Raw genomic sequence first — 10,148 nt, forward strand, 5'->3', positions numbered from 1 at the left:
AAATTGACTTTAATTTTTAAAAAATAAATACAAAGTTAGATGATCATTCGTGAAATTCAATTTAAAGATGGACGGAGGGAGTAATGACTTACAACGCTTTAAAAAAATGAAAAAAACACATAAAGTAGTATACTTAAGTATTAAAGTACAAAAAATAACAACACTTTTATCAAATTACATTTTGTAGCATATGTATTTGTATGTATTTATATTTTTGCAGCAACAGTTTACAAAAATATAAAATACATATCGATCATATGGGCAGTAAAAATCATATGTATTTATATTTTTGTAGCAATAGTTTGCAAAAATATAAAATACAACTTGTTATATTATGTAATTATGAAACTGTTGCTATGAAACTCATAATTAAAGGGATAAATATGCTATTTCTGAATTTTGTCCTTAAAATATTCTACCTTTTTTCTGTTTTTACCAATTGAAACTATGCCAAAAACAAAGCTTCACTAATGTCCAAATTTCAGCAAATGGCCGTTGAATAATTTGGGAAGTGTAGGCCTATTTTAGTGCTCAATCGTTGTGGAATTTGTCTTATAAATGATGAAATGTGAATGAATACAGTAAAACTAGCAGAACCGCACTCACAGATATTGAGATCTACTTTTGTTGCTAATAACTGAAATGTCGGAATTCCTTTCTTTTCGGTTTAACAGTGAAAGATGATAAGACTGTTTTTTTCTTAATTAGAGATTTTATATTTAAATTTTGAGTATGATAAAATTCATGGTAGAGAGTATTTTTCTCTATGCATAACAAATTCAATCAGTCGAACTTCAACATGGATATCGAACATCGAAAGGAAAATAACCGCCTCCAAAAAAGGGATCTTAACTTTGTGCTAGTATCGATGCATTTCATATTCGCCCGATCTCAGAAATATAGTTAGTGCTGTCCCCATGTCAATTTGACTAGCCTCTTTTTTCGTCATTATTTATGTGACATTTTTTTTTTAAAGATTGAACATGAAATATCAAAACTTAAATTACCGAATCGAATGATAATTCAATATTTGAAAGTAAAATTTTGAAATTACGTTATTTGAATTTGAGTTTGAAATAAGATATTAATATCGTTTGGTATTCGATATTTATCGAATATCAAATTCTTTATTAAATAAATATTCTTTTGCCATGAAGATTTATACGAGGTACTGAATACCGAACGATCTTTTAAACTTGATGAGTATCATTTTTAATTAGTTTTTTTTTTTTTTCGCCATGAGTTTTGTATGAAAATGCTATCTCTGTGTACTCACTTTTATTATCAAACCTTCTTTAGATAAGTAAAGCTTGTGTATTACTAGTTAAGATTTGGTATCTAAAAGTTAGCCCAACTTTAACATGATATTATCAAATATCATATCGAATTGAAGTTTAATTTATAAATTATCGAACTAAACATTAAAGTATGATATTTAATATCAACTTTCAATTACTGATCACTGAATTATGGAATATGAGCTTTAAAAATAATCAAATCGAATACCAAACGTACACCATTACTTTTCACTATAATGTAAAGGTGTCAAACGGGCCGGGTCGGGCCAATCCGGAACTGGCCCTTACATTTTAACCGGGTTGAGGGCCAGTTTTGACGTTAATCGGGCCGGGCCGGGCCAAATAGTAAAAAAGTTAAAACCCACCCTAACCCGGCCCACTTAACCCAACCAGGTCAAACCTATCAAAACCCAGTCAAACCCGGTTAAAAACTGGTTAAACCCGTTTAAAAAATAAATAAAAAATCCAATATACACTATATACACTCCAATATAAACTATATACACTCCAATATACAATATATATTTTTAAAAAAATATATAAAAAAATTACACATAGATACATACCATTCAATATATAATTATATATGACTATACGTACTACTTTAAATAAAACATATGCTATAATAGTATAATATATATATATACACTACAATATATATATATATATATATATATATATACTAATTTATGAAATATATACACATGTATACGTTAAATATATACTACTTTAGAAGATATATACACATATATATGCACCATTTCAATATATATGTACTACTTTAAATAAAATATATACTACAATATACATATATATATATATATACAACAATATGTATATATATATAGTTACATACTAATTTATAAAACATATACACTTGTATACTTTAAAGATATACGTCTATAGAAGATATATACACATATATACGCACCATTCAATATATATGTACTACTTTAAAAAAAGTATATACTACAATATATATACTAATTTATAAAACATAAAGTAATGTATACGTTAAATATACACGTCTATAGAAGATCTATTCACATATATACACTCTATTCTATGTATACGCACCATTCAATGTATATATACTACTACTTATAAAATATACTACATTATATATACATTACAATATATATAGATATACTTATATACTAATTTATAAAATATATACACATGTATATGTTAAATATACATTTCTATAGAAGATATATACACGTGTATACGCACCATTCAATGTATATATACTACTACTTATAAAATATACTGCATTATATATACATTACAATATATATAGATATACTTATATACTAATTTATAAAATATATACACATGTATATGTTAAATATACACTTTTATAGAAGATATATGCACAAATATACAAAACATATGCTACTTAATATAATAAATTAATATTATTTGATAGTAAATTAATAATATATTAGAAGTAAGTTTTTAATTTAAAGTAGAAAACTAGAAATTCAATTTAAAATTTTAAATCGTTAAATGGAAAAAAATAAAAAATAAGGACTAAGGAGTGAATGAATTTGAGAAATTTTATTGATTGCAAAATGATCCAAAATTTATAATTTACATGAATGAAAAATCTATAAATTATGCATCATTTTTTTCCAACTCATTCATATTAATATTAATGGAAACTTGCATAGGATAGTCGAAGTCAACGGGGGCAAAACCATGCATTGGACTTGATTCTACTGAGTTCTCCCGTGAAGTCATAATTTCTTCAAGTTTCAGCTCGTCGCTCGGCTCTGGTTCCATTCCTTGGTTTCTTCTTTCCACTCTAATCCAATCTCTGAGGCAAACTAGAACATTCATTGCATTGCTTCCCAATGAGTGTCGGTTGTCTCCAAGTTGTTGTCGTCCCTGACTAAAGGCGCTCTCTGATGCAACGGTTGACATTGGAACATTCAAGATATCTCTGGCTAATCTTGAAAGCACAGGCTATTGTGTTTCATTACTCCTCAACTAATCCAACGCGTTGATCCGTCGTCTGCGATCCTCTGGTGCCGTTCGAAGATAATATTTCAGCTTTTCCCGATAAGTTGATGTGTAAGTTCTCTCATCAATACTGTTCCAACAATTTAAATCATAAAACGAATTAGAAAAACCACTATGTGCCGGCCTTTTAGAAGATGATGGCTCCTTAGGAGATGAGGAGCGACAGTTGGAGTGATATTTGTAGGTACGGCTAAATCAAATAAATCAGCATAGTGATTATATAATTTTTCTATGTAATCCTTTGCGTCAGCCGTAGCCGTCCACAAATCAGGTTGTAGTTGTTCAGAATCATGGTTAGTATTTATTTCTAAGTTAGTATAAATAAGAGTACTAAAGTGACACATATGATTATATTTCATGCACGGATTTAGCATAACACCAACCAAGTAAATAGGGGGAATCGGAAAAAAATATTTTTAAAATTTCGTAAACATGGCGCCAACAGCTTCTTTATAACCTTCTTTATTTTTATATTCTTTGAGCAAACCAAAAATATCGGCTATATATGCCAAAATATTACAAACAGTAGGATAATAAGCACCGAAAAATTCAACCGTAGCTACATAAAATTTTTTAAAAACTTAACAAGATCATTAATTACAACCCAATCATAATTATGTAGCATGCTCAGCAGAATCAACAAATGAACCGCAATGTTGGTTTAAAGTTTTTTTTTTTTTTTAATAAGCTAGTTTGGACCCAAAACCGGCTATATAGCCGTTGGGCCAACGACTAGTTTGGCCCAAAATCCAAAATATCTTTTTTTTATTTTTTTATTTTTTCGGGTCGGTTAACCGGCGGACCTGGATCGGACTTGGTCCGAGTCGAATTAGCCGGACCCATTTTAACAAAATAATCGGCCCGAAACCCGAAACCCTAAAGCCCTAGGGCTTACCGGCAGGGTAAAACCGGGCCAGATTAGACTAGCTCAGCCCGACCCACTTGACACCCCTACTATAATGACATGAAAACAGTTGCAATTGGTACTTATTATATATTTTTGAATATCTAATTTTTTTAATTTTTTTCAAAATACTGAATCGATCTAATTTAATTTAGATGTAAAAATAAGTCAAACTAATGTCGAGAAGTTAAAGTAGTAGTATATATTCGAATAATTATTTTTTTAATTTTTTTTTGCTCTAAATTTATCCTTTTTAATTCAAATAAGCCAAAGTCGTCCATTTATTGATAAATAAAATATTTATTGATAAATAAAACCAAAACTCAACGAACAAAAATGCAGCCTACAGAAGCCGCCAAACAAAAAAAAAAAGAAACATAAAAGCTAAATCTAGAAATCAAAATCAAAATCAAAATCAAAAGAAAAGAGCTGAAAAGGAAAAGTTGAAGAGTCTAGAAACTCTTCATCCACCTTCCATGAGCTTATACAAACTCAATCCGCCATGTCTACGTCTAAGCCTTCAATTGATGAACTTCATGTGCGGGAGAAAAAAATTAACCCCTCAAATCGTTGATGCTAAGTTCAGAGATAACAAGAGTTTGGTAGGATTCCTTTTTAAACACTTAAAAAATCTCACAAGTATCTTGACCTTCTCATCAGTGAAGACTTCTTCGACCATTGAATTACTTTGATCAACCATTGGTAAGGTGATACCCTTTCCTTCACATTCAACTAAATCGAGGCTGAAAATGCGATTAATTGAAGTCTTTTTTCACTTAGCAGGTTGAGCTTCGTAGAAGCTAATACCACTATTAAAGTATCAAAAGCCAACAGGTTCGTCAAAATCTCAACCATATCTACTAGATCTGTACTCATTGAGATGAAAACATTGTTTCTAAAGCAGTAATTAGTTATGTTGTCGACTTAAAATTATCTTCTATTCTTCAACTAGGAATATTGTTGCTGCTTCCAGTTAAGTGTAAAATTATTGTTTTGGCATCTTCTAACTGTGAGATTTGAAATTTTGCTTTTCTCTAATCTGATAATTGACATTCCTTCTGATGGTATTTCTTGCATTGACGAGTATGAAGTTTTTGTGTATCTACAAAAAAGAAGATTAGGTTAGAGAATAGTCCATGAGCATGTTCCTTTCCCTGAGCGTATGTACCACCTTTGCATATTTTTCAGTCTTCAGATTCTTAACTTTCTTCACTTCCATCAGAATGTCTCAAGGAATTTTTCAAATCTCATCTAGGACTCTTGTAAAAATCAAAGAATCTGTCTCCAACACTACCAACAATAGATTTTAGGATATGCAATATTCTAATCCCCTCCTTAAAGCAACTATTTCAACCATTAAGCTAGTCCCCTCCTCTATTCTTGTTGATTCCTCAAAATCTGATCCTCATTGTTATCTCTAATACCAAGGCAATTGAGCTTTGTGCAGGGTCACCTTTAGATGATCCATCTGAATTGCATTTATAAATCCCTATCTCAAGAGGATTTCTGTGCACAATTTTACAATCAATAGTTGGTATATGCTCCTAAAAAAATCTCACAATTAAAGACCAGGTATTAGGAATGAACCTTAACTAGGAATACTTGCACCTAGCATGTGAATATTTCTGTTAATCTCTAAAACATACTATTGAAAGACATTCTACCCTCACGCTTTATTATATTTTTCCTTTTCCAAGTTACCCTTAGTATAAAAGTTGGCATAGTTCTAAGCAGAGGTTTCAACTTAGTAGGACCATTAAAATGCCATCATTTATTAATGATCTCTTTAAGTCGAACAAATTGACCCTGTATTCCTGTTGTATTTGCAAAAAACCACCAGATTTTCCTTGACATAGGTCAGTTAAAAAATAGCTATTCAAAGGTCTCAAGGAAGCTTCCTTCTCAGCAACAATAGTGTACTGTTTCTTCCTCTTCGAATGTCATTGAGATTTCTCTAATGGAAATTCTTTTAGCAAAACCTCTAAAAGAAAAAAGACAACTTAAAAGGCACTTCATTTTTTCAAATGATCTTAAATTTCTCGTGTTTTCCCTCTCTGCTTTATCAACCCCCACATAATTTTTACAAAAAAAAAATTTCAGTGTCATTTAACATTCACCTAGGTTTATTTCAATCTTCAATATCTTTTCACTCCCAACTTATATTTTGTATGTGCGGACAAACCTCTTCAGAAAATATTTATGAAGTTACTCTTCATTCCAAGAATATTGCACCATAAGATTATTTAGTTCATCCCTCTCATAATTGTTAGCATTAGTAATAGGAAGATAATAGTGAAGATTGGGTCCAATTGTAAATCAAATGCTAGAATAACCACATTTAGGTTCCCACCAGATTTTCTGATCTTTGGAGTCCTAGCTTCCAACATATACTTCCATAATTGTGAATCTCCTTTCTATTTCATCAATTGAAGTCTATGTCTTTTATAATATTTATTCTACATGATTTCATAAGGACATATTGGTCCTAAAAAGTCCACCACAGTTTAGTATATAGGGCCTTCGAAAACATCAAATATGGATCTAAATTTCAATCCTACTTCTTCTTTAGGTAGACAGATATTAGACTATGATACCCAATGCTTGCTTCTATCCTCTTCTTTAAATTTTATAAGGATTTAGCAAAAACTATGTGTAAATCATACAATACATGTTTGAGAGGGATTAAAGCTGATAACAAGTATATGAAAATGATTTGAAAAATGCTGTTAATCAACACTATCTTCCCCCAAATAATACGAGCCTTCCTTTACAAACTTACAATCTGTTTTATACCTTCTTCATGAGTTCTGCAAAATGAGTCTTTCTTTTTCTGTTATGACCTATAGGACATCTTAAATAGGTCAAAGGAAATCCCCCCTTGAATAATCTATGAAATCTTTTGCTTTTTGAATAATAGTCCCAACAGTCTTGTGATACACAAGGAAAGAACATTTATCCTTATTAATCTCCTACCACGATGTTTTTTATAATTCCCTAAAGTATTCATGATCATCTGAAGGGACTTGTTATCAGCAAATACACAAATAATTATATAATCGGCATATGCAAGATGATTCAGATTATCACTCCACTTGAATATTTCAACATCCCTGAAATCCTTGTAAAAAATAAATTATTCAAGCTTCTAGACAGTACCTCTGCAGATAAAATAAACAGAGTAGGGATAAACTCTCACTCTATTTTACTCCCCTTGATGAATAAAAGAAACTATGAGTCTGCCTCATTGATGAAATAGAGTATCATTTATTGATAATAAATTTCCAAATCTTATCAATTATAGCTCTATTAAATTTCATCTTTTCTAACACCTTGATCAAGAAATTTCAGTTAACTCTACCTTAAGTCTTTACCATGTTCAATTCAATTACAACATTAACAGGCAGGCTTACCTCTTTTCTTGATGTTAGTAATAATTTTCTGAGCCAACACCAAATTCTCAGTTATGCTCCTTTCTTTAATAAACTCTAATTGATTTTGAGAAATAACTTTTGCCAAAAGACCTTTTGATCTATCATGTAGTAATCTGAAAATTACCTTATTTAAAAAATTACTCAGATTAATTGATCTTATATTAAAAAAAGATTACACTATTTTTTTTAAAATTAAGACCAAATTAGTATAAGTAATAGATTTTGGCAAAGTATATACTCCGAAGAAAGCCTCAACTACTTTCACAATATCACCACCAACTATATCCCAGTACTTCTAAAAAAATGAACTTGTAAAATAATTAGATCCACTTGAGTTGTCCACATAAAGATAAAAAATTATTCTTTTAATTTCCTCCTCTGTAGGGCCTGTGTTAATGGCTGCATTGTCTTTTTCAGTAATAATAGTGGGACCAAAACCTGTTCCTCCTGAAAATTGCTCTTGAAAGAAGTGAATAGCCTCCTCAACAACATGTTCACTCTCATCTACCCAAGTCCATCAACTTTTTGAATTTTAGAGATTTCTTATGTAACAACCTTCTTTGTTACGTATGAGTCTACGTTTAAAATTCCAAGTTTAATTTCTTCTGATTTGAAAGTTATAAAAATCAAGCTAGACTAGTTTCGATCGGTTTCTGAGCGAGTACGGTCTAGGAAAATCTATTACTGATATAGATCAGCTGGGTGACTTCGACATGAATTTATATCTAGCTAAGAAGGTAAGGAACCTATAAGATTTTACAGAATTAAATTTGGATAAGTAAAATTTCTGAAATTGACCTAAACGTAAAGAACATTATTTGAAATGCCCCAAGATTTAAAGTATGTTGCAAAAATGGGATTTTTGGGTGAAGACAAAATTTCTGTACCATCGACTCCCCAATAGCAGTTGGTAAACTTCTATAGTAGTGAGCGCCATAGTGATAAAATTATCACTATAGGGATGGTCAAAGCAGTCAATACCGCTATAGTAGTATCGCTATAGTGGTCGGGTACCGTGATAGCAGTGGAAATTGAAAATTTATGTAATGTCTCCTCAAAATAGTTTATTGTACTTTCTAAAATCATTTTGGGGGCACGGAAAGGGTGACCTAGGACGAATTTCATTAGAAATTCATTATTTGGCTTTGTCAAGGTAAGTAATTCACATCCCTGTTAACTTGTAATTGATGATTAATCCGTAGAATCACTAATTCACAATGCTTAGGGAGGGTTTTAGGGCTGAATTTGGTAAATTTCTGGTGCCAGGGGAGTTAAGGGATAAATTAATGTTTTTCATTTAGTTAATGCTTAATTACGCTTGCTTTCATTAATTTCCTAATTTATCCATGAAATCGATAGTTTTAGGTGAATTATGATAGAAAAGTCCTGGAACAAAAAGGAAATGATCATGGATTTGACTTTAGAAGTTGGGAATAAGTTATAAATCTCGACATGTTTGGTCATTTCTTGATGTATGTATTTATATGCATGTTTTTTTACCATGAGCACTCAGGAATTGCATGAAAACGCATGGTCTAGGTTACAGATGCAAGCTTGATTCGAGGTAGGTGATAGTATTGTATTTAATCCAACATGTATTATATGTGCATGTTAACTACTTTATAGTGTGACCGATTAATGCATGTTGTTTGGTATGGTCAATGGAATGCTTACTTGCTTAATAAATTGATTGAGCTTATTTTTAATTATTGAACGTTTTGGTATTAAAAACATTCTCATAGGTTATTGGCGAAACAAGGTTAGAAGTAACTTGAGTCTGGAATTTAGTACATGGACGGATTGTCCCTGCAGGTCATAGCTAGAGGGTGGGGTTGAAATTTCCTTAGCGTGTATGTACGAGGGCCAGATGAGTTTGTTGATTCCATGAGTGAAACAGGAAATTATGCTTCTATGCTTAATAAGTTGTATTGACTGGTTTGACCTATCTTGACCATACTTGACTTGGTGATAATATCTTAATTGTTGCTTGATCTTAACTATTGTTATTGTTGTTTATATGTTGAATATATATGTGTTGAACATGGATTAATTGACTGTATTATATATGAGTTATGTGTTTCATATTTTCATCTTGGGTTTGCCAAATGAACCTCCAAGTACACTATTGTTCTTGTGTGCTGATACTATACCTACATTTACTTTTGTGAGTGAAGCGAATATTCCGACGTCTCCTGCCAGACGTCATCGTTGATTCCAGTAGCTAAGTTCTAGATTTCAGGCACTATAACATTTTTGGCCTACGACCACTCTGGTAAAATGTGGCCTAAAATAGCAGAAAGTGTGGCCTTTGATCAAAGGCTACACTTTTGGACTTTAGGCAACACTTTTTAGGGGGTGGCCTAAAGAGGCGTAACCTTTGATCAAAGACCACGCTTTTCAATTGTTGCCATATCAGCTACACTTAAAAAGCGTGACCATTAAGGTATAAAGGCCACGCTTTGTAGCTTGTCATTGACAACACTTTTATTT

General features: G+C 31.3%; 1 long non-coding RNA gene across 1 annotated transcript; it reads left to right on the forward strand.

Annotated features, from left to right (window-relative positions):
- Positions 1–4,558: 4,558 nt before the first annotated feature.
- Positions 4,559–9,655, forward strand: LOC107845764. Its single transcript, XR_001666984.2, has 3 exons — positions 4,559–4,929; positions 5,011–5,061; positions 9,401–9,655. It is a non-coding gene; the product is annotated as an uncharacterized LOC107845764 (long non-coding RNA).
- Positions 9,656–10,148: the final 493 nt, after the last annotated feature.

Source organism: Capsicum annuum, chromosome 10, assembly GCF_002878395.1.
Source record: "Capsicum annuum cultivar UCD-10X-F1 chromosome 10, UCD10Xv1.1, whole genome shotgun sequence".
Taxonomy (NCBI): Eukaryota; Viridiplantae; Streptophyta; class Magnoliopsida; order Solanales; family Solanaceae; genus Capsicum; species Capsicum annuum.